The sequence below is a fragment of the Oryctolagus cuniculus genome, chromosome 3 (genome assembly GCF_051225735.1).
Source record: "Oryctolagus cuniculus isolate XC-2025 breed Fujian yellow rabbit chromosome 3, ASM5122573v1, whole genome shotgun sequence".
NCBI classification, from domain to species: Eukaryota; Metazoa; Chordata; class Mammalia; order Lagomorpha; family Leporidae; genus Oryctolagus; species Oryctolagus cuniculus.
The window spans coordinates 136041661-136066069 of record NC_142869.1 but is presented as its reverse complement, the minus strand read 5'-3'; the positions used below and the strand labels follow the sequence as shown (position 1 = coordinate 136066069).

Below are 24409 nucleotides of genomic sequence, written 5' to 3'. Positions count from 1 at the left end.
AGGCCTTAACAAACCACTTCAAATAACTCAGCACCCTCCACCCACCTCCCCTGTGTTCCATTGTCCTATTGTAGCTTCTCCGGCACTTACTGGTACTTGAAACTGAATTATTTTATATGGTTTTTTTTTTTTTTTTTTTTTTTGTCTGTCTTCCTGCAATCCCAACACTGGATTCTAAAGTTACTGTAGGCTGGAACTCAGATTCTTCCAGTCACTGCTGTAACTCCAGGACCTGGAACAGTGCCTAGCTTAATAAATATTTACTAAATGTCTGATAACTTAACAATACCTCAGTAAAATTTACCGATAAATGAGGGCGGAACCACATGAATGAGTCTCAACTGCATTATGCTGAGTAAAAGGCATTAACGCTCACAAGTTCATGGCCATGGTTTGCCTGTCGTTCAGCTTCCAAGGGTCTGTGTGTTGGAAGCTTGGTCCCCTGAGGGGCGATATTGGGGTGTGGTGGAGTCTTTAAGAGGTGGGCCTAGTGGGAAGTGGTTAGATCACTGTAGATGCTGCCCTTGGAAGGGACTAATGCAGTTCCTGTGGAAGCCCAGTTAGTTCCCACGAGAGTGAGTTCTCTCCCAACTTTCTGTCTCCGAGGTGAGCTATGTCTGGGGCACAGGTTCCTGCTCCCAGCAGGATACTGTCTGTCAGGATGTAATGTAGCGAAGAGTTTCCTCCCCAGAACTGAGCAGATGTTGGGGTTTCCTCCCCAGAACTGAGCAGATGTTGGCACTATGCTCCGGGACCTCCAGAACTGTGAGTTAAACAAAGCTCTCCTCTTTACAAATGACCCAGATCTGGGAATTTTGTTACAGCAGTGGAAAGCAGACTAAGAAAAATATACTGCATGAGATTTCACTTACATGGCATTCTGGAAAAGGCAAAACTACAGGGATAAAAAATAGATCAGCAGTTTCCGGGGGTTGGGAATGGAACAGTAGGGGGTTCTCTGTGGGGGGGCACAGGGAACATTTTTGGGTGATGGACCATAATGTTTCTTGTTTTGGGTGGCAGTTTCAGGAGTGTATATGTTTGTTAAAATCATAGTACTGGTTCATTAAACAGGATGAATTTCTGTATGCTCATCATATTTCATAAGCATGATTTTTTTGTTGTTGTGGGGCAAAGCTCTTCACTTTCCCTGGAATAAGTGACTAATAGTAAATGATAGTCTCTCGCCCTGAACTTTTGCTGAACAGGTTCCAGGTACACAGAAGTTGGGTGGGGAAGTGACATGAGCAGCATGGGGTAGTGGAGATGTGTGTGATCCAGGTTGGGATTGGACAGCCGGGTTGGGGTTTTAACTTTGGTTTTGCTATTTCTTTGTGGCATGCGACAAGATCCAGCTCGGACTGGCCTGCCTGCCTGCCTTTTGACTATATCAATAGCCAGGAAGAAAGAAGCAACTCTTTGACTCTTGTTGGGAGCAGGTACCTGGAATGTTGCTCCCCTTAGACTTCATGCAGTGGGAGGGAAGCTATTTTCTTAAAGAAAAATGGGGTGTTCTTAGGTTGCTGGGCAGCCCAAAATGTTTCAACGAATATTTCACATACTGTGTGACCACACGTACCCCTCTGAGCCTCAGCTTCTGGACAGTTAACACCTACCTCTTAGAGTTATAAGAATTTAATGAGATAACCCTGTAGAATACCTAGAACATAAATGTTGCCTGTAACGTCCCCAGCCCCTTTTCTTCTTCCTTTTGGTCTGACCCTTGTACTTCTAAGCACTGCTAAACTCAGTTAAAAGTTTGGTAACCTATGTGGTTACCCTAGCAGTTTTCAGCTCCTCAACATAGCATATCTACAAGCCCCGGACTGCTATGTCAACCTGGCATGTGGGTGCACTGCGACTCCTCACCCCCCTCCCCAAGGCAGTATAACATAATAGCAAAGTGCATGGACTCTGGGTCCAAGCTATTTGCATCCAAGTCTTGGCTTTGCTCCTTAACAACCATACAACCCCAATCAACTTGCATAATCTCTATGCCTGTTTCCTCATGTGTCAGTTGGGGATAATAGTCCCTACCTCAAATAGCTGTTATGAGTATTAAATGTTTTACCATATGCAGGCACTTAGAAGGTGCTTGGGTCAAGGTGAGTGCCATCCAACAGGAGTCTGTTAAACAGACCCGCCTCCTTGGCTGCACCCAGAATTGCCTTTCTCAAGCTCAAGAGCCAACTTGTGCACAGAGAAGACTAGCCTCCTTTCCTAAGCCTTCAGACTCTTTCAAGACTCTTCCAACTGCTTGGCCCAAGGTAGAACTGGCCCCCTCTGTGCACCTTGTGCTACTAAACGCTTTTATTTACTTGGCTCATTGTGTCGGGATTATTTGTTTATATCAGGTTCCCACACTCATCTGTGTATTCTTGAAAATGCATGTACCCATCACATCTGTCAATGGCCAGTAGCCATCCAAAGGAGATGGTGCTTAATGAATGTTTGCCAATTGAGTAAAATGAGCAAAATAGTTGATCCTGCCCACTGAGAAAAATAGAGGTTATCGTCTGCAAATGTAGCTGGACTTAAAATCAGAGGACAGATATTCCCACGGCTGTTCCTTCTACCAACTCCCCATAAAAATGGAAGGCCAGATATTAAACATTACCATTGTGGTATGTTTTGTACAGAAATCTAAAGTAATAGCATAGGTGTGGCCCTCTCTGGCTAGTTTCTTGCAGGCAGGGAGCATATAGAATCCAGCAGAGAGGGTAATTTGCATTATTTGGTCAGGATTTCAGTGAGATTTTAGTCCCGCCCTGGCGAGCAGACAGTTCCAGGCTGTTTCCCTTAGCAGGTCTCGAAGTGTAGAAACTCTATTATTGATTGAAAATAGAGCCATCTGGTTGAAATTCCAAGCATGCCAGTGGGTAAAGGTTATATATACATTGCTGTGAAAAATACAGAGCTGAATTTTTGCCTGGATCAGGCGCCTCCTCAAATCCTACGGAGGGCAGGGCGGAAAGAGACAGTCGCAGGGCCAGTGTTTTATTAGGAGGCTGTCTGGATTCAGCTCAAATACCTGAGCCAGTTCTCAGTTGGAGGCGAGCGTTCAGCCTCACTGAGCGTGGGAGAGGTGGTGCTGGCCAAGACCTGAGAGGCCATGAAAGGACTTTGACAAGGCTGGGGGTAATATTTGCTTCAGGGTAAAACTACATCCTCGTAGACCCGGGAAAAGTCAGCTGCCCAATGCAGCCCCAGACAGCTTGAACTTAAGACTTCTGTATCACCTGCAGAGTTTAAAAAAAAAAAAAAGCTATGTCCAGGCACCAGTTCAGACAAATGAGCAAAAAGTCTGTGAGTCCGTGGGTGCTGAGCTCTGGCACATACTTTTTAACTAAAGGTCTCCTGGTGATTTGAATGGGAAAACAGAATAAGAAGCCCAGGTGAGACGCTCAGGTGAAAGGGGAAAACAGAGGCCCCTTTCCTCCTAGTTGATGTAGCAAAGGGTTTGTCTACCCAGTCCATCAGGAAGCTCTGTCAGGTAGGTTAGGCAAATATGAAAGAGTAGAAGTCTGGGGCTGGTGCTGTGGCGTAGCGGGTAAGGCTGCAGCCTGCAGTGCCAGCATCTCATATGGGCGCTGGTTCCAGTCCCGACTGGTCCACTTCCGATCCAGCTCTCTGCTATGGCCTGAGAAGGCAGTAGAAGATGGCCCATGTGCTTGGGCCCCTGCACCCATGTGGGAGACCAGGAAGAAGCCCCTGGCTCCTGGCTTAGGATGGGCGCGGCTCCGGCCTTTGTGGCCAGTTGGGGAGTGAACCAGTGGATGGAGGACCTCTCTGTCTCTCTCTGCCTCTCCTCTCTCTGTGTAACTCTGACTTTCAAATAAATAAGTGAATCTTTATTGAAAAAAAAGGGGGGAGAAAGAGGAGAAGTCTGGATACCCCCTTCCCTATACTGTATCATTAAGATTGAAATTCTATCTGCCAGGAGTGGAGTCTTCCTATGATATTAGCAGAGCGATATGCCAAAGCTCATGAGAAGTAGTAACAGTCAGAGATCAATGCCTCTGCCCATAGAAAGTTCTTGCACTGATAACCAATCAATACATAGAGGGGGAAAGTCTTCACTTATACTTACATTTTCTCTAATAAAAACAAATAATAGCATCTATCTGCAACTTTCATTTAATGAATATAAATTTCCAAAGTACGATTTATGGATTACAATGGCTTCCCCCACATACCGTCCCTCCCACCCACAACCCTCCCCTTTCCCACTCCCTCTCCCCTTCCATTCACATCAAGATTCATTTTCGATTATCTTAATATACAGAAGATCAGTTTAGCATACATTAAGTAAGGATTTCAACAGTTTGCTCCCACACAGAAACATAAAGTGAAAAATAATAGATGATTTTTTTTAGATGATGATGAAATCAGATCAGACCTATTGTCATGTTTAATCCCAGTGAGAGTCAAGTTGGGAGTTGATAATTTTTTTTTTTTTACAGAGGATCAGTTTAGTATACATTGAGTAAAGATTTCAACAGTTTGCACCCCCATAGAAACACAAAGTGAAATATATTGTTTGAGTACTCGTTATAGCATTAAATCTCAATGCGCAGCACATTAAGGACAGAGATCCTACATGAGGAGTAAGTGCACAGTGACTCCTGTTGTTGACTTTACCAATTGACACTCCTGTCTATGGCATCAGTAATCTCCCTATGCTCCAGTCATGAGTTTCCAAGGCTATGGAAGCCCTCTGAGTTCTCCGATTCTTATCTTGTTTAGACAAGGTCATAGTCAAAGTGGAGGTTCTCTCCTCCCTTCAGAGAAAGGTACCTCCTTCTTTGAAGACCTGTTCTTTCCACTGGGATCTCACTCACAGAGATCTTTTGCCAGAGTGTCTTGGCTTTCCATGACTGAAATACTCTCATGGGCTTTTCAGCCAGATCCGAATGCCTTTAGGGCTGATTCTGAGGCCAGAGTGCTATTTAGGACATCTGCCATTCTATGAGTCTGCTGAGTATCTCACTTCCCATGTTGGATCACTCTCCCCTTTATTTATTCTATTGGTTAGTGTTAGCAGGTACTAGACTTGTTTATGTGCTCCCTTTGACTCTTAGTCCTTTCATTATGATCAATTGTGAACTGAAATTGATCACTAGGAATAGTGAGATGGCATTGGTACATGCCACCTTGATGGGATTGAATTGGAATCCCCTGGTATGTTTCTAACTCTACCATTTGGGGCAAGTCAGCTTGAGCATGTCCCAAATTATACATCTCTTCCCTCTCTTATTCCCACTCTTATGTTTAACAGGGATCACATTTCAGTTAATTTTCAACACTTAAGAATAACTGTGTATTAATTACAGAATTAAACCAGTCATATTAAGTAGAACAGACAAAAAAACTACTAAGAGGGATAACGTATTAAGTTGTTCATTAACAGTCAGGGCTATGCTGATCAAGTCACCGTTTCCCATAGTGTCCATTTCACTTCAGGAGGTTTCCTTTTTGGTGTTCAGTCAGTTGTCACCGATCAGGGAGAACATATGGTATTTCTCCCTTTGGGATTGGCTTATTTCACTCAGCATGATGTGTTCCAGATTCCTCCATTTTGTTGCAAATGACTGGATTTCGTTGTTTCTTACTGTGGTATAGTATTCTAAAGAGTACATATCCCATAATTTCTTTATCCAGTCTACCGTTGATGGGCATTTAGGTTGGTTCCAGGTCTTAGCTATTGTGAATTGAGCTGCAATAAACATGAGAAGTAGTAACAGTCAGAGATCAATGCCTCTGCCCATAGAAAATTCTTGCCAACAACATAAAGCACTGATAACCAATCAATACATAGAGGGGGAAAGTCTTCACTTATACTTACATTTTCTCTAATAAAAACAAACAATAGCATCTATCTGCAACAGAATAATTCTTTTTTAAAAAAATTTTTGGGCCGGCGCCACAGCTCACTAGGCTAATCCTCCGCCTAGCGGCACTGGCACACCAGGTTCTAGTCCCGGTCGGGGCGCTGGATTCTGTCCCGGTTGCCCCTCTTCCAGGCCAGCTCTCTGCTGTGGCCAGGGAGTGCAATGGAGGATGGCCCAAGTCCTTGGGCCCTGTACCCGCATGGGAGACCAGGAAGAAGCACCTGGCTCCTGCCTTCGGATCAGCGTGATGCGCCGGCCGCAGTGGCCATTGGAGGGTGAACCAATGGCAAAGGAAGACCTTTCTCTCTGTCTCTCTCTCTCACTGTCCACTCTGCCTGTCCAAATTTTTTTTTGGACAGGTAGAGTTGTAGAGAGAGAGAGAGAGAGAGAGAGAGAGAGAGAGAGAAAGGTCTTCCTTCCGTTGGTTCATTCCCCAAATGGCCACTACGGCCGGTGCTGCACTGATCTGAAACCAGGAGCCAGGTGCTTCTTCCTGGTCTCCCATGTGGGTGCAGGGGCCCAAGCACTTGGGCCATCCTCCACTGCCCTCCCGGGCCACAGCAGAGAGCTGGACTAGAAGAAGAGCAACCGGGACTAGAACCTGGTGCCCATATGGGATGCCAGTGCCACAGGCGGAGGATTAACCAACTGAGCCACAGCATCAGCCCCTAGAATAATTCTTTATTCAGAAAATTCAGTGGGTAGCAAGAAACCTGAAATTTGTTAATGAATACTTTTTTAAAAGATTCATTTATTTATGTGTTTGAAAGGCAGAGTTACATGGAGAGCAAGCGAGCGAGCGAGCGAGAGAGAGAAGGCAGGGCTGGGCCAAAGCAAGGAACTCCATCTTGGCCTCCCATGTGGGTGGCTGGGGCCCAAGCTCTTAAGGCTGTCTTTCCCAGGTGCGTTAGCACGGAGCTGGTTGGGAGGTAGAGCCTCCAGCACTCAAACCAGTGCTTGTATTTGATGCCAGCATTGTAGGCGGTGGTTTAACCCACTGTGCCACAAGCTGATCCCTATTAATTGAATCTTAAAAGAACAACTGTCACTCCAATAATGAGTATGTAATGTACATAATTAATATACACTCCAATAATGTGTATATACAATATGTAATATATGTGTTTAACTGGAGTTGAGTGTCCTTTTGGAAATGATTTGATAGACAGAGGAACAGTTGGATTTAGGGGAAAAACAAACACTTGATCATAACTCACACTTGAACCCTAAAGCCACAACTTATCACTTACCTTGGATGTCTGTTCATTTCAAAATTGTGGTTGTTATTCCTACTACTAATGTACTCCTCAGTAGGTTGCCGCCAGATAATGTATGCGGAAGTGTTTTGGAATTGGAAAAGTCGGCATTAACATTAATCATTGTTTGAATTCATCGTGAATGGAGAGAATGGAGGTCTATAACCTGACACCATTCAAGAAAAACATACAGCGGAATCTCTAGCAAAGGGACTTTTACTTGGGAAGAATAGGATTGCCACTCAGAAACCTCCAGCATATTCTAGGAACAAAAGAAAGATTGGCGTTTCACTGCGAAGAGAGAACAGCTATCTAGGGTGTTTGACAGAAAACTCACGGCTGCTTGGGGGTGAGCTCTGGTTGGCACGTGGCTGCATTCCTAGGTAAAACCAGTGTCCAAGGCACCTCAGGCTGCTTTGCTGCACTGGGCTTTCGAGCCCATGTGCCAGGCAAGTATTCTTGTGTGTCTCCAGCTGTCCTTGTGCCGGTAGCTGTCCTTGTGTGAGTCACATGATAAGCTGCGGTTTGTGGTTTTCTTGGGGTTGTTCCTGTCCTTGATGTGGTGTAACTAGGTAGCTAATTTAGGTCTGAGTGAGTGGGAAGTCCCTGTAATTCTATCCCTCAACCTGTCAGTCAAAATATCCCCTTTCCCAGAATGCATCTCTTTTATCTGGGACCTGGAAGCAGGGTAGGCCATGAAAATATGGATATTAAGCTCCACAGGGAATTTATGGAGGTATCATGGAGTTCCCAGGTGGCTTGCAGAGACACTACCCCCTTACCTCTTAAAGGAGGTGACAGCTGGAAGAGCTCTCTCACTCACGGCTGAGGTGACACTCAGGTGCTCTCTCTCCCCCTCCCTTTTCTCCCTTTGGCCAATCCTCTGCCCGTGCATAATGGGTATTTCTCCATGTGGGGCAATCCACACTCACGTATGTATGTGTGTTCACTTTCTCGCCTTTTGAATCAATCTGGTTATCACTTTGCGCACCTTACAAATGTCTGCACTTATGACACTTGTCTTTGTGTGAGACCAGGACCTGGAAGAAGACTAGATTACACCTATGCTGAATCTTGCAAGGGGATCCTCCTTTCATGGCCTTACATAGGTTTCATGAGGGCTACTTCATTTTTAAAAATAGTTGATCAATCAATCAATCAATCATGTCTTTCAAGGGCAGAGTAATAGAGAGAAAGATTTTCCATACACTGTTGGCTGCAACGGCCAAGGCTGGACCAGGTGAAAATCAGAAGCCTGGAAGTCCATCCAGATCTCCCACATGGGTGGCAGGGGTCCAAGGACTTGGGCCATATTCCGTTGCATTCCCAGGGGCATTAGCAGGGAGCTGGAAGGAAAGTGGAGCAGCCAGGACTTGAACTGACACCCATATGGGATGCTGGCATTGCAGGTGGTAGCTTAACCTGCTGGACCACAGTGCCAACCCCTGCAAGTTCATTTTGAATCTGACAATGTTTACAAATCCATAAGGGAATATTTGGAGAAATACCGAGTAATTTTAAAAATCAATTAGTATGGGACCGGTGTTGTGGCATAGGCGGGTAAAGCCACCACCTGTAGTGCTGGCATCCCATATGGGTGCTGCTTCGAGTCCTGGCCGCTCTACTTCCAGTCCAGCTCTCTGCTAAAGTACCTGGGAAAACAGTGGAGGATAGTCCAAATTCTTGGGCCCCTGCTCCAGCCATTGTGGCCATCTGGGGAGTGAACCAGCAGATGGAAGACCTCTCTCTCTCTCTCTCTCTCTGTGTGTGTCTCTCTCTCTGCCTCTGCCTTTCTGTAACTCTGCTTTTCAAATAAATAAATAAATAAATAAATAAATAAATAAATAAATCTTTTAAAAAAAAGAATGGCATCGTTAAAATAAATTAACTAGTATTTATAAAAAAAAAAAAAAGGCAGCTAGGCCCTAGGGCTAGAAGTGCCGCTAACAAGATAGTGTCACCACACTCACAAGGCTTTCAGTCCCCTGAGATGGGTGTGAGGGGATGCAGCGAAGAGAACGGGTGTACGTTCATCCACCCAATCAGCATTTATCTCATGAGCACTTCCTATGCGTTAGACTCTGTCCTAGGCGTTAGAGATCAAACGACAAGCGAGGAAGTCAAGGGTATTGGATTTATTGGAGCTTACCCTTTAGTGCGCAAGGCAGAGAGAAAACCAGAAAGTCCATAAAAGAAACCATTGCAAGGTGTCTCAACCGCTCCACAAGAACACAGGATGCTGGGATTCAGTGTTACAGGTGATCAGACTTTAAAAGGGTGCTGGAAGAAAGCCTCCCTAAGGAAGTGCTCAGAATCCAACACCTGAAGATGAGAAAGACAGGCACGGGCACATGGGCAGGAAAGAGAGTTTCAGGCAGAAGTCATTGCCTATGCAAAGGTACTGGGCCAGAATGAGTTTGGACTGCTGGGGAAGCAAAAGGAGACCAAAGAGCTGGAGAGTAGTGAGTGAATGGAAGAGCCTTGAATTCACTTTGGGGCGTTAACAGCGACACCTGATTCAGGGTCGCATTGAATAATTTGACATCGAGTTTATTCTGAGCACTGGGGACACCAAGGGAGGATTCTTAGGCAGAGCAATAACCTGATAGAGTTTGTATCTGAAGAATGTCCCTCACAGTCCTGCCTGGTTTGTGAAGGCAAGGGAGCTTTTATAGTCCTACAGGTGAGGGGCAAAGCTAGAGGCAGGGCTGGCGATGGAAGGAAGTGGTTGATGTTGGAACTGCGTTGCTCTGTGTTTTCTGAGTGCTGGCAGGTAGAGGGGAAATGAGGGACCAAGGATGACTTCTGGGTTTCGGATTTAAGCAATCGAAAGGCTGGTCTTGCTATTCACAGACACGAGCACAAGTTACGGGAGTGACAGCAGGGTCAAGGCCAAGATGAGGGTGGGTAGGAGTGTAAGTTACGGTTTCAATGGTTTGGGGACGTCTAATTGGATAGACTTTGTTGGGGACACTGATGGATGCGGCCTGAGAATCGCTAAGCGCTTGGGTTTTTCTGAGTGGGATTGCGCAAGTACAGGTGTCGAGCAGGTAAGGCAAATCTGAGCTGGAAGTCTGGGAAAGAGGCCAGAGCAAGAATTCTAGATGACAGGGTAGCCAGACGCACAATGAATTCACGGGTGTGTGTGTGTGTGTGTGTGTGTGTGTGTGTCTGAGGATTTCCCTTCCCAGCTGCTCCTCTGCCGAGTTCACAGCCAAGCACCAGTCCCGTTTCTGCCCTGTATCACACTGTGCCACCCATGTCGGCATTTCTGCTCCTCAGAGAGTCTTGACTCTCAATGTTTAAGCTGAATATAGTATTAAAGTCTTCCACTGACTTAGCAGCATAGCACCCCATGAATTACAAAGCTTTTATTTTTGGTTTTGAAATAGGGTGTAAACGCCCACTGTAAAACTTGCCTATGTCATTCCAGGATTCAAGGTCTATCAATATGAGCCTCTAAAAAGACAATGTTCTACCCTGTAATGCATCACCTAGAAGACCTCTTAAGCAAATGACTGCATGTTTCTGAGCCTTGTTTCCTTGATTGTAAAACGAATAGAGCACATTAAATGATAACATGGCATGATGCAGTCATCCTCATCCACTTACGAATGGGCCCCAAATGCTCACACTGAATTGTTTACGACCTTTTATGAGACAGAACAACAAGAAGAGGCAGATTCAAAATTCTACTGGGACCAGGAAGTAAACAGGCAGAAGTCTAGAACTTCAGTGGCCACTGAGACCATTTCCAGGGGTATTTGTCACTAATTCTTCCTTCTAAAATAGCCAAGCATCCTAAGGCAGTGTGGCTCCAACTCATGGGACCAAATGGAAGAGGTTCTCTTGAATTAATTTATTTAAAATTTCTTTTACTGGAGTTTTCTCTAAAACCATTTCTAAGATTGTAGTGACTCCCACACACAATGCTGAGAACATCTGTGTCTTTAGAATCAGCTAATCTAGCAAAGACAAGGATATAATTCATTCGCCAGCCCATTTGGTAAAGACTTGGGTCAAAGGCACAGATTCATGATCCTGAAGAAGTTTTGTCACGATAATGGAGACCAGCCAAGTAGGTGAATCTACTGTATACCACCACGAATATTCTCTGATCATGAGATTTGGTTTCAAGAATGAGTTACATGGTAAAACAAGTACCTTTTACCGCCTTGATAGATGTGAACAGGAGTAACAAAGATTATATTTGTATACTATAAGATGTATTTACATTTAATAAACATCTTTATTCGCCCACAGTTTAACTTTTTGGCCAAATCTAACGGAGTTTGAATTCTTTGCCTATAAGTTTAATCTATATTGTATTCATTATGTAATGAAGTTTTGTATTTATTTGAATATCCAAGATATCAAAACACACTACTAGCCAGCGCCGCGGCTCACTAGGCTAATCCTCCGCCTTGCCGCGCCGGCACACCGGGTTCTAGTCCCGGTCGGGGCGCTGGATTCTGTCCCGGTTGCCCCTCTTCCAGGCCAGCTCTCTGCTGTGGCCAGGGAGTGCAGTGGAGGATGGCCCAAGTGCTTGGGCCCTGCACCCCATGGGAGACCAGGAGAAGTACCTGGCTCCTGCCATCAGATCAGCGCGGTGCGCCAGTCGCAGTGCGCCGGCCACGGCGGCCACTGGAGGGTGAACCAACGGCAAAGGAAGACCTTTCTCTCTGTCTCTCTCTCTCTCACTGTCCACTCTGCCTGTCAAAAAAATTTAAAAAATAAAATAAAATAAAATAAATACTACTGTCAAGTTATGAATATGACTGGAAGAATTTTAGCTACAATTTATATTCAAAACATAAATATATATTTATATATTATGATAATATGTATTATATATTATATATAATTTTATATTCAAAATACTTAAGGGGCAGGTGTCTGACACAGCGGTGCAGCTGAAGCTTGGGATGCTCACATCTCATATCAGAGTGCATGGTCCGAGTCCCAGCTACTCTGATTCTGATCTAGTTTCTCGTTAATGTACATCCTGGAAGGAAGCAGTTGAGGCTCAAGTATTTGGATCTCTGCCACCCACCCACGTGGGAGACCCGGATGGAGATCCTGGCTCCTGACTTCAGCCTGGTGCTCGCTCTCTTTCTCCTCTCTCAAGTAAACAAAGAGATGAATACTTGAACTAGATACCACGGCCTTCTGCAATGTCCCAGCTCCATCTCTTTGCTTCATTCATTCATTCATTGACTCACTCAGACATACATTCATTCATTCCCACACACATTCAAATGACCTGCCAGTCAGGAAATCAGAAGGAAGTCTTGGTTCCTTCTCACCGTTCAGGTCTCAGCCTGAGTGAGATCTCTCAGAGAATCTTCCTTGACTGCCACGTTCAGGAGGTCTCTCCCTCTCTGTCACATCACTCCTGTTTTACAAGTCCCTTGTCACTCCCTGTAATTATCTGGCTTATTCGGTTTTACTTTCTCTGTGTCAACTCCACTGAAATAGAAGCTCTGGCAGCAGGAACCTTGTCCCTTCTATCCCCAGAGCCTTAAGCAGTGCCTGGCATTGAAGAGATGATTGACAAATACTTACTGAATAAATTAGGAATGAGAACTGAGAACTAAAAGTCTTGTAGCTTTAGTTTTTCAGAAATGTCCCTGTACCTTTTCCAGGCTGTAGACTTCCCCCATTCTCACTGCTTCCTCCCACTTTCTCCCATTCTCCTGGCCCTTCCTATTCTGTCTTCAAGAAAAAAAAAATAAATCAGATTAATTTGGAACAGGTAGGAAGACACATAGGTGACATTTGGGATGACTTGTGCCCCTTTCCATCTGTGTTTGCCTTCTCTTTAACCTGAAAAAAAAAAATGCAGCTTTACAGAATGGTAACAGAAGTCAAGAGTCATCGAAAGGCCAAAGAAGACAAGTTATGTAAGATGTAGTATAATGCCATTTCATGTTTACTGAAGAGTTCATACTTTCTTAAAATAGCATCAGTCAACATTTCTCCAAAAACACTCCTTCCCACATCATTCTCCTGTTACACACCTAACTACACAAAAGCTTATTACAGAAAACAAAACAACACAAACAAGAGTCTTAAAGTTTTTTATTTCTTTTGAGTCAATCTAGATCAAAAGGTATTCAAAACAAATTAGAGATTTCTGATTTTTTTGGTCCAGTGAAAGTTCAAGAATGGGCTTGGCTTGGAATACCTGTGAGCAAACCAGCAAGTGCTCAGGCCAGTCCCAGCCCCGTCCAGTTTTGGCAAAAATTCCAAAGCTGAGACTCTTGAAAAAGTCGATTCCATCTGTATTGCCAATAGCAGCAACTAGCTAGCGCCAAGTCATTACTGTCACCTTTGGATGGTAGCTGGGTTTAGTATGTGATCCAATTTCGCTAGTACATATTGTTCTTTCCCCCAGAGCCCACCCCTTATTTACATTACTCACTTGTTTAAGATCGAAATAAATGTCTTGAAATAGAAATCAATATGTCTTAGTTTCATTTTCAAAATCAAAGGATCACCAGTCAATACACAGTGGTGAGACCACGTGTCTTGCTTATGCTCAGGCCATTCTGATGTGTCGGTATCCATTTGATACGAATTGAGAAGGTTTTAAACTTTTTATTTATTTATTTTCATTTTCTTTGAAAAGGAGAGAGAGAAGGAGACCAAGGAGGCAGAGATCTTCCTCCTGCTGGTTCACTCCCCAAATGCCCACAAGAGCCTGACTTGGGTCAGTCCAAAACCAGGAGCATGAAACTCAATCCGGGTCTCCCACATGGTGGCAATAACCCAACCTCCCCAGGCTACTACCTGCTGCCTCCTAGGTATGCATGAGCAGGAAAGTGGAATCAGGAGCTGAACTGGGATGTGAATCCAGGAACTTTGACATGGGATATGGATGTCACAAGCAGTGTCGGAACTGCTAGGCCAAATGCCTGGCCCTGTCCTAGATCAGAAAGGAGGCCAGTATGGTTGGAAAACATGGAAGTGGGGGATAGCAGAACGAGATGAGTATAGAGAGAGAGGCAGCATTAAATAGCACTTGGTGATCTGTCTGTCCTAAGATATATTACGGTAGTAAGAGATGGGCTCTGAAACAGGCCTCTGGGTTTAAATCCCACTCCATCACTCTGGCGAGTTAGTCAACCTCTCCATGCCTCAACTTCTTTGTCAGTAAAATGGGGCAAATAACATTTACAAATGTAAGGAACAGTATGAAGCTGTAGGCTTATTTTGAGGGCTAAATGAGTTAATTTGAAGAAAGAAAAGTCCCAACCAATCGATCTGAATCTTGGTCTGTTCCATGGAGCTTATAGTTTGGTGGGAGATTTGTGTGTTTTCCACCTGTGTGTGTTCTGTCCTTTGAGTATTGTTTATTCACCAGTTTTTCTATTGGAATGTCCTTTTTTTTTAAATTGTTTTCTGAGTGCCCTTTGACAAATAACATTAAACCTTGTCCTATGGGTTGTAAATAGTTCTCCTGGTTCCTTGTCTTTCATTATTGTTTATGACATTTATTCCATACAAAAATTTCAAAAGTTTCCATACTCAGTCTATCCCTCTCTGATTTCAGATGAGGCATAAGATCACCTTTACAGGGCTGGCATTGTGGCACTGTGGGTTAAGCAGATGCCTGTGATGCCAGCATCCCATGGGGTGCCAGTTCAAATCCTGGCTGCTCTACTTCTGATCCAGCTCGCTACTACAGTACCTGGGAAAACAGCAGAAGGTAGTCCGAGTCCTTAGGCTCCTGTACCCACATGGGAGACCAGATGAAGCTGCTGGCTTCTGGCTTTGGTCTGGTCCAGACCCTGCTGTTGTGGTCATTTGGGATGTGAACCAGTGGAGGAAAGATTCTCTCTCTCTCTCTCTCTCTCTCTCTCTCTCTTCTCTGTCCCTCTCTCTGTAACTCTGCCTTTCAAATAAATCCTTTATATAAAAAAGAACTTTACATATTTGTACCTATATTCCTTCCAATACCTTTTACCTTATTATATCTAAATCTTTGCTTTCCAAGTAGATTCTTTAAAAGAAGCATTTTGGTAAATAACTTTTCAAGTATCTTTCAGTGCATAACTACACAACTACACATAAATACATTTTATATAAGTGGGGTCATTTTATATAAGTGGAGGTTACAGTGTGCATCAGGTTCTATAACTTTATCTAAAACTTTGTTTTTTTATTTTTTTAAAAATTTTATTTACTTATTTATTTATTTTGACAGGCAGAGTGGACAGTGAGAGAGAGAGAGAGACGGAGAGGAAGGTCTTCCTTTTGCCGTTGGTTCACCCTCCAATGGCTGCTGCGGCCGGCGCATCGCACTGATCTGAAGCCAGGAGCCAGGTGCTTTTCCTGGTCTCCCATGCGGATGCAGGGCCCAAGGACTTGAGGCATCCTCTACTGCCTTCCCGGGCCACAGCAGAGAGCTGGCCTGGAAGAGGGGCAACCAGGACAGAATCCGGCACCCCGACTGGGACTAGAACCTGGTGTGCCGGCGCCGCAAGGCGGAGGATTAGCCTAGTGAGCCACGGTGCCGGCCAGGTGTTTTTTTTTTTTTTTTAAGATTTATTTTATTTATTTATTTGAAAGAGTTACACAGAGAAGGAGAGGCAGAGAGAGAGAGAGAGAGAGACAGAGAGAGAGGTCTTCCATCTGTTGGTTAACTCCCCAATCGGTCGCAATGCTTGGAACTGTGCCGATCCGAAGCCAGGAGCCAGGAGCTTCCTCTGGGTCTCCCACACAGGTGGGGAGGCCCAAGGACTTGGGCCATCTTCTACTGCTTTCCCAGGCCATAGCAGAGAGCTGGATTGGAAGTGGAGCAGCCGAGACTCGAACCAGTGCCCATATGGGATGCTGGCACCGTAGGCAGCAGCTTTTAACCCGCTATGCCACAGCGCCAACTCCTGTTTGTTTGTTTTTTTTTTTTTTTACTGACCAACATCATGAACATTAATATAAATCTATTGCTGATTTTAATGTTTGCATAGGATTGTGTCTTCATACTATAATTTATTTGCTAATTGATAGTTTATTTGCCCAATTTCCCTAAATATGACAGTGGACATTTTGGTTTATAAATCTTTTCACACCTCTGAAAATATCTTGTTAGTATAAATGACCAGAAATTCAATTGCTGGGTCATGTTCATGATGGTGTACTTGTTTTTTTTTTTTTCAGTGTGCTTTTTTTATATTTATATTTTATTTTATTTAATGAACATAAATTTCCAAAGTACAGCTTATGGATTACAACAACCCCCCTCCCCCCATAACTTCCCTCCCACCCACAACACTCCCCTCTCCCACTCCCTCTCCCCTTCTATTCACATCGAGATTAATTTTCAATTATCTTTATATACAGAAGATCAATTTAGCATATATTAAGTAAAGATTTCAACAGTTTGCACCCACACAGAAACACAAAGTTTAAAATACTATTTGAGTACTAGTTACAGCATTAATTAAACACCTAAGAGTAATTGTGTATTAATTACAGAGTTCAACCAATAGTTTTAAGTAGAACATAAAAAATACTAAAAGGGTAAATTATTAAATTATATTTTTTTCTTTTTTGCTTGTTATATAGTTATTTTTTTATTTAATAAATGTGAATTTACAAAGTGCAACTTTTGTATTGTTGTGGCTTCCCCCCACAACCTCCCTCCTTCCTGTGGCCCTCCCCTCTCCCACTCCCTCTCCCATCCCACCCTTCATCGAGTTTCATTTTCAATTACCTTCATATACTGAAGATCAACTTAGTATATACTAAGCAAGGATTTCAACAGGCTGCACTCACACAACCACACAAGGTATAGGGTATTGTTCAACTAGTAGTGTTGTTTTTTAAGTTTCATAGTAGAACACATTAAGGACAGAGATCCTACGTGGGGAGCATGTACCCAGTGACTCCCGTTGTTGATTTAACAATTGGCACTCTTATTTATGACGTTAGCAATCGATGGTGTACTTGTTGAAATCAAACTCTTCACCAGGATGGCCAGGATGTAATTTCATCACACCAACCATATATGAGAAGGGACTAATTCCATTCTGGTTTCAAGATTTTATCAGTCTTTTAAATATTGAATAAACTTACTCATAAAAATTCTCATAATTTTTCACTTGAATTTTTATGATTGCTAGTGAAGTAAAATATTTCTTCACCTATAGTCTCATTGACCCAGACAAGGAGGCCAGGAAAATAAACAAGCCCATGAAATTAGAGGTGTGTAAAGGCTACAGCAGGGAATGAAAGCCAATATTCAGAGATAGCCTGAGCTCAATGTCTGGGGCTGTTGAGATGGGATAGGTGACTATTCCAGAAGAGGCTGAATTCCAGAAGGGTCAACAACAAAGTGTACCCATATGGGTTAGAGACTAACCTTGACAACTCAAAGTACTAGTTGAGGAAAAGAAAATATCTGGATGCTCAAGTAGGAATGGAAAGAAAAGCAAGTGCCGCAGCCACTGGGCTGGAGTTCAAAGGAAACGGTCCCCCAGAAGCACCCCTGGTCAAAACAGGTGTTTGGCACAGAGGTTGTTGGGGAAGGGCAATGGGGTACAGTGGGCCCTGTGCTGAGCTATTACCCTAAACTGAAGAGAGCGGCCCAGCCCAAGGTCATTGCTTGGTCTCCCCAGTGTCTGGCCCCTACGGGGAGTCTAAAAATTTTGCAAACTCATTTAAATAGAGATCTAATAAAAGATTAAAAGAAAGGAAAAAGGGAAAAGCCATTTCAGCCCAAAGATAGCCCATGTACAAAGGCACGTGGAAGGAAACAACGTTGTGTTCACAAAACAAAAATGTGAGTTGTTTGGCTTTGCCGGTGTGATGTATTAAAAATGGTGACAATTCTTTATCCTTTTTCCCATCAAGATGCAGCCTCTATTTACCTTCCCACATTGACTGTGGGCTGGCCATGTGATCTGTTTTGTTAATAGAATATAATTGACATGATCTTGTATGGATTTCCAAAGCTGAAAATTTTAGTTTATTTAGTTTTCACCTTTGTGGAAGTCAGCTGCAATGTAGAGAAGCTAGGGCTAGGCTATTGGCTGGGAAGAAAGGCTGTGTGGAGAAGCACCCAGACACCTCGGCTGTCAGCAATCAAGGCCCAACATGTGGGTAAGGCCACCTTGGACATTTCAGCCCCAGTTCAGCTTCTAAGCCAATGGAGCTGTACGTGCATCACAACATGGTACAGATGAACCACCTAGCTACATCCAGTCAACTTGGAGGATTATGAAACTCAGCCATCGTTGTTGTAAGCCATTGTGTTTTGGGACACCCTGCTACACAGCAATGGATAACTGATGACCAGAAGTCTGAGAGTGGGAAATGCATTGATGAAAAAGGGAAAAGGCAAGTAGTTGCCATTTCCAGAAGGTCCTTACACGCCATGCTCAGAATCTTGAGATTTATGTCTCCTGTCCAGTCTTCCAGCATGCTGAGACCTTTCCCACCTTGTGGTCTTGGCAATGGTTGGTCCTTCTGCCTCGGTTCCTCTTTCCTTGGCTCCACCAACTTTGCCTCACTCATTCACTCTAGCTCTTTGGGGATTGAAACCCAAGCCAAACAAACAAACAAACAAAAACCCGATACCTGCTGTAGTAGTTGTATTCCATTTTTTTTTTAATTTTATTTGAGAGTTAGAGTTACAGACAGTGAGAGGGAGAGACAGAGAGAAAGGTCTTCCATCCACTGATTCACTCCCCAAATGGCCACAACAGTGGGAGCTGTGCCGATCCGAAGCCAGGAACCAGGTGTTTCTTCCTGGTCTGCCATGTGGGTGCAGGAGCCCAAGCACTTGGGCCATCTTCTACTGCTTTCCCAAGCCACAACAGAGAGCTGGATTTGAAGAGGGGCAGTCGGGACTAGAACTGGCGCCCATATGGGATGCTGGCGCCGCAGGCGGAGGATTAACCTACTGCACCATGGCGCCAGCCCCAAGCTGTGTTTCTTTAGAGAGACAGAACTAACAGGGTGTGTAGATGGAGGAGGATTTGCCAGAGTAATTGACACACATGATTATGACAGCCAGAAAATTCCACAGCAAGTTTTCTGCAGGCTGGAGACTGTGGGATGGTGGTAGTGTGGCTCAGTCCTAAGTCATAGGGTTTGAGAACTAGGGAGGCCAAGAGAGTGAATCATGATTTGAGGTTGAAAGCCTAAGGACAAGTAACTTGGTCATAGGTACAAGTCCTGGAGTCCAAAGGCCAGTAACTCATGGCCAAACGCAGGAGGCAAACACGTCGAATAATCGCAAATCACTGCACACAGAGTGAGACCAGTTTGCCTTCTGTCTTTGGTCTCCTCAAACCCTGGACCTTTGATGCTGCCCATAGTGAGGCCAAGTATTCCCACCTAGCCCACTCAGACTCACATGCTAACACTGTTTGGAAACACCCTCATGGATACAACCAAAGAATGATATTCCTTAATCCAGTCAAAATTTATTTATTTGAGAGGCAGAGTTAGAAAGAGAGAGAGAGAGAGAGAGAGAGAGAGAGGAAGAGATAGACAGATATTCCATCTGCTGGTTCACTCCCCAAATGGACACAATAGCTGAAGCTGGGCTGATCCAAAGCCAGGAGTCAGGAGCTTCTTCTGGGTTTCCCATGTAGGTGCAGAGGCCCAAGCGCTTGGATCATCCTCTGCTGCTTTCCCAGGCTGTTAGCAGGAAGCTGAATCAGAAGTGGAGCAGCTGGAACTCAAACCAGTATCCTTATAGAATGCTGGTGCCACAAGCAGAGGCTTAACCTATTATGCTACAACACTACAATGCAGGCCATCCAGTCAAAATTAACATCATAAAATTAACCATCACACTCAGTCTTCTGAAAAAGCCACTAAAAAATATGGTGAGATTCTTCCCCCAGGCTATAGTAAGCAGCAGCATAAGTGGTTCTATTACCATCTGCTGCCTCTCTGACGCTACCCACTGTCTAAATAAGAAGCCTGGGGATGGTGGTAGAGTGGGAATTAAGAGTTCTTGGCGGCCGGCGCCTGTGGCGCCGGCACACCGGGTTCTAATCCCAGTCGGGGCACCGGATTCTGTCCCGGTTTCTCCTCTTCCTGTCCAGCTCTCTGCTGTGGCCTGGGGGTGCAGTGGAGGATGCCTCAAGTCCTTGGGCCCTGCACCCGCATGGGAGACCAGGAGAAGCACCTGGCTCCTGGCTTTGGATCAGTGCGGTGCGCCGTCTGCAGTGTACCAGCCGCAGCGGCCATTGGGGGGTGAACCAACAGCAAAAGGAAGCCCTTTCTCTCTCTCTCTCTCACTGTCCACTCTGTCTGTCAAAAAAAGAAAGAAAGAAAAGAAAGAAAGAAAGAAAGTTAGTTAGTTCTTGGCCTTGTGGCTGTGAGTGTGTCCTTCCATCCACCAGGAACTTTCTGTCCTTCCCCCAGGCAAAGTACTGCTGAAGTCGCAGAAAAATCACTCACAAGCATTGGAGGTCCCACAAGAAGGGGAGACTGGCTTCTGGATCCCTGATTGGACACCAGCTGGGTGGCCAAACGTGTGGCCCTCTCTGGTGCTGCCATGAATGGAAAGGTAGCCAAGCACTCTTGGCAGAGCTTGATGAGTGAGGGTGAGGGATGTCCTGGCCAGGGAGACTGGTGTCCGGTTTTCTGGATGGAGATTTTCGGAGGCCAAGGACTCAAGAGTAGCCCTTTAGAAAGGGGGAAGGGGAAGCAAAGGTCAGGGGGCATCCTCATTCTGTTCCTGGGGCTCTAGGAAAACACAGGAATGAACCAGAGTGCTTAAAACAGCAATCCTGCCTCCAGCATATCTGCTCCCTCTTCTGAATTCCCCTGTAGGCAAAAGCATCGCCACAAAACCAGTGTCCCAAATCAGGAAACTGAAAGCCATTCCCTATTTCTTATGTTTGTCCCCCACTTCTCATCAACTTCTAGCCCTTTAATTGGGTCTCCTCATTCTGCTATCTCCTTCCCACCACTATTTTATTTAAAGAGTTATTTATTTTTTGAAAGACAGAGTTACAAAGGTAGAGAGGGAGACACACACACACACACACGCGTGTGCACAAATGGATTTTCCATCTGCTTGATTCACTCCCCAAGCAGCTGCAATGGCTAGAGCTGGGCTCTGAAGCCAGGAGCCAGGAGCTTCTTCTGGGTTCTCCCATGTGGGTGCAGGGGCACAAGCACTTGGGCCATCTTGTACTGCTTTCCCAGGTGCATTAGCAGGGAGCTGGATCAGAAGTGGAGCAGCCAGGACTCGAATTGGCATTTTCCACCTCTTAATATAGTTCAGGCATTCATTCCTTGTTGCTTGGGTTACCTCCAGTAGCACTTCTTCTGGCATAAGGGAAGCCCTGACTTTGAGGCTATGCTGTGGAGAGGGTGCTCAGGAAACACTCCCTGTTCTTGCTGACCCCAAAGTCAGGAAAACTAAGCTGTGAGATAGTCTAGTTTTCCTCAAACCAAAGCAGGCCAACCAACCAAACAACAAGCCAGCCAGGAAGCGCACTTCGTCCTTGCAAAGACCTTGCCCTGTCTTCATTGTTAACACCAAACAGCCTGGCTGTTTTTGTGCCCACATGTCCTTACCACTCAATCTCTTCCCCTTTTGGAGACTGAGTTTGTTTTCAAGGTCACTAATCCAGGTGCATTGATTAGGAACATTTCTGTTGCCAGCGACAGAAATTCCAACTAAAACTAGCTTCAGCCAGGAATAGGATGCTCCCAGCCATGTAACTGAGCAGTATGGGAATCGAGTTACAGGTGTGGCTTCCTGCAGGATTCAGTCTCATCATGATGTCATTTCTCCCCTTGCTTGCTTTGGATTCCTCGGTGTGTGTGCTCCAACACAGGGAAGCACATGAGAGCTGGACCGCTAACACAGCTGTGGCTTTTATGTCCTCTTACATGAACATCTTCCAGGTAACAAGAGTGTGTTTCACTCTTTCTAACTGTGTCCTAAGTCCCTAAACCAATAACTGCGCCAGCAGGTGTATGTTGCTCTGATTGGCCAGCACTGGGTCACGTGCTCTGCCTCTAGCTTTTGAGGCCGAGATGTCCAATTGAAACAGGATGGCAAAAAGTAAATGAAACATGTGAAAGAAAATGTAATGATACATTTTATATAACCAAGTATATCCCAAATATTATTTACACATATTATCAATATAAAAATTACTCAGATGCTTTACATTCTTTTCTTGTACCAAATTATTAAAGCCCTTCATCTTATTTTTTAAAGATTTATTTATGTATCTGAAAGGCAGAGTTACAGAGAGACAGAGGGAAAAGGAGAGGGAGAGCGAGAGTCTTCCATTCACTGGTTCACTCCCTAGATGGCCACAATGGCCAGAGATTCGCAGATCTGAAGCCAGGAGCTTCTTCCAGGTCTCCCACGTGGGTGCAGGGGCCCAAGGACTTGGGCCACCTTCCACTGCTTTCCCAGGCCACAGCAGAGAGCTGGATGGGAACTGGAACAGCCGGGACCCAAACCGGTGCCCATATGGGATGCTGGCACTGCAGGTGGTGGCTTTGCCCACTATGCCACAGCGCCGGCCCCTAAACCCTTCATCTTAGTAAGGCTTCCAAGTGATGATAATGAACCTGTGTTTGTGTTGTGTGTGTTGCAGGTATGTGTGTAAGGAGGGCTATGAGACCAACTTGGAAAAGCACTATCCTAAAGGCTCCTCTGTTTCTTCCATGTTTCCCAAATCACTTTAGGATGACTGTAACGTATCAGAGCTATTGAGGGTGAAGGCAGGGTTGATTACTGGATAGGACTGGAGACCATTACTATTGCTGCTATGTGGCTGCCATCTACTGGTTGTAATAAGTATAGGAAAAAAAGAAGCTGATCATTTATGAGCCCTTGCTATTTCAGGCAACACAACACTTGGATTGCCTCTTGAAATGATTTTCCCTTTGGAATTCTCATTCATTACAGACCATGGAAAATCTAATGGATCACCAGCCCTGTGTCCACCAGAATAATATTTTTTCCTGTCTGCTATAGTACAGGTGGGTATCTTCCTCCTTTACATTTAACCTCATTAAGTAAATCAGTAAACCATTGTCGTTGTCCTATTTAGGTTTTCTACACTTTCTGCATGCAGCGACAAGAGGAAGTTTCTGTTGTAAAACGTGGGATGATCATGATACCGTCTTCTCAGCGTTTTTGTGAGGATTAAATTGCAAAGTGTTTGTAAATTGCTCCGAAGGCTTTCTGACATATCTGAAGAACTGTACGTGCTACTGTATTTTAAGATTTATTTATTTATTTGAAAGTCAGAGTTACACAGAGAGAGAAAGAGAGGCAGAGAGAGAGAGGTCTTCCATCCGAGGTTCATTTCCCAGATGGCTGCAACAGCCAGAGCTGTGCTGATCTGAAGCCAGGAGCCAGGAGCTTCTTCCGGGTCTCCCACACGGGTGCAGGGGCCCAAGGACTTGGGCCATCTTCTACTGCTTTCCCGGGCCATAGCAGAGAGCTGGATAGAAAGTGGAGCAGCCAGGACTCGAACTGGCACCCATATGAGATGCCAGCACTGCAGGTGGTGGCTTTACCCACTAGGACACAGTGTCAGCTCCCAAATGTTACTGTTAAGGATAGCAAGTCTTGGGGCCGGCGCCAGTTTCAGAGGCAGCAGGTGATGGCTCAGATAGTTCCCTGGCACATGCATGGGAGGCCCAGATTGAATTCCCAACTAATGGCTTTGGCTTGGCCCTGTTCTGGCTGTTGCAAGCATTTGGGGAAGCAAACCAGTGGATGCAAGATCTCCCTGTCTGTGTCTCTTGTCCCTGTTTCTGCCTTTCAAAAAGAAAAAAAAAAAAGCAAAACAAAAACAGAATAACAAGTTTTAATTGGAAATTCTGACAATGACCAGATAATTAATGGTATTAAAAAATTGAGTTTTATGTTCTGTTAAAAAAAAAACTATGCTTTCCAGAAACATGTTGAACCAGTTATGAATGAAATGATGTGATTATTGGGATTTGCCACTAAATAAAGTTAAATGAGAGCAGTGAAGCAACACTTGATTTGATAATTGTTGTAGTTGAGTAATGAGTATTTGAGGGTGCACAATGCAATTCTATTTTTTGTGTTTTTAAAATTTTCCACTAAAATTAAAGTGAAAAAGAAGAAGTTTTAAGTGTTCTTCATAACACCAGGTACAGCGCTATCCACATGTTGATCCTATTGCCATTTTGAAGAGCATTGTAATTGTCTTCCCAAAAGATAAATTTAACAGAATCAACTGCACACAGCACTAGAAAAAAATAGATGTGAATATGTTTTAACTTGAC

General features: G+C 44.5%; 1 long non-coding RNA gene across 1 annotated transcript; it reads left to right on the top strand.

The window, feature by feature from the left end:
* Nucleotides 1-397: 397 nt before the first annotated feature.
* On the top strand, nucleotides 398-24376 carry LOC149127525 (uncharacterized). Its single transcript, XR_016230931.1, has 3 exons — nucleotides 398-765; nucleotides 23052-23125; nucleotides 23197-24376. It is a non-coding gene; the product is annotated as an uncharacterized LOC149127525 (long non-coding RNA).
* Nucleotides 24377-24409: the final 33 nt, after the last annotated feature.